The following is a 1050-nucleotide window of genomic DNA, read 5'->3' as shown; positions in this document are numbered from 1 at the left end:
TTTGGGGGGGGGGGGGGGAGTAATTTATTCGATCGCGTGATTGGCTCGACTAAAATTTGCTACCTCTGAATGGTGTATGTGTGTGTGTGTGTGTGTGTGTCTCCCCCGGTGGTGTGCTCCTATACGGCTTTACGCAAGTTACTAAGAGGGAGCGGACCGTGAGTTGAGGAAATCGGAGGACGCGACCCACTTCGCCACAGACGGTCCCGCGCCTCGCCGCTATGACGGGGACACACCCCGCACCGTCCGCTGTGTCCCCGTCTTTGTCCGGAGTGAAAAGTCCAACGCGCTCGTCGGTGACGGCTTCCTCCAACCTGCGCCGCGCTCGGCGAACCTCGACAGCGCCTTCGATGGCATGCAGCTCTTTGCGACAGAAGCCTGGAGAGCAGCTCCTCTGCTGCTCACATACTCTGCACAGTTGACACAGCCTACTGCGCGGCTGCCACAGCTGTCACAGCGATGGGCTCGCCCTCACTGGCCCTCAGTCACTTGTGCTGCGGCTTGTGTGAGCGACACTGCTCGGCGACTGCCGGCACACTGTGAGACCATGGGTGTGAGGTAAAACCACGCTACCAGCGCTTGGTCACATCGGCCCCGAGGTCAGATCCTTCTACTCTGTTAGTGACAAGACTTGTCTACTGGCTGGAGCCGAGCAGGAGGGCCAGGCGCACAACCCCTGGTCAACTCACGGTCCACACCCCGTATACGGCTTACGGGCCGGGCCGGAACGCACCCCCCAGCCGCCCCACCTCCCGCAGAGCTGGCGTGGCAGGGGTCAGGCAGACCTCGAGTCAGGCCGGAGCTGTCGCCTGGGGTGCGTTGTTCGTTTTCGGGCATGCATCGCTGCGGTGCTGTTATTGATAGAAGAAAATACCTTCAATGGGTGCGTTGTTCACCCGAATGGGCTAGACGAGCGGCCTACCTCCAACGGGCTGTCGCAATACTAGAGTGGAGGTCTACGTAAGCCGAAGTAGGCCACCACTGTGCATCTTATTACTAGTCGAAGCAGCATTCGTCGAACGCAGCAGCGGTCGCATGTGCGGCCGGCGC

This window comes from Emiliania huxleyi, assembly GCF_000372725.1.
Source record: "Emiliania huxleyi CCMP1516 unplaced genomic scaffold EMIHUscaffold_380, whole genome shotgun sequence".
Lineage (NCBI taxonomy): Eukaryota > Haptophyta > Isochrysidales > Noelaerhabdaceae > Emiliania > Emiliania huxleyi.
This window is presented reverse-complemented; position numbering follows the sequence as displayed.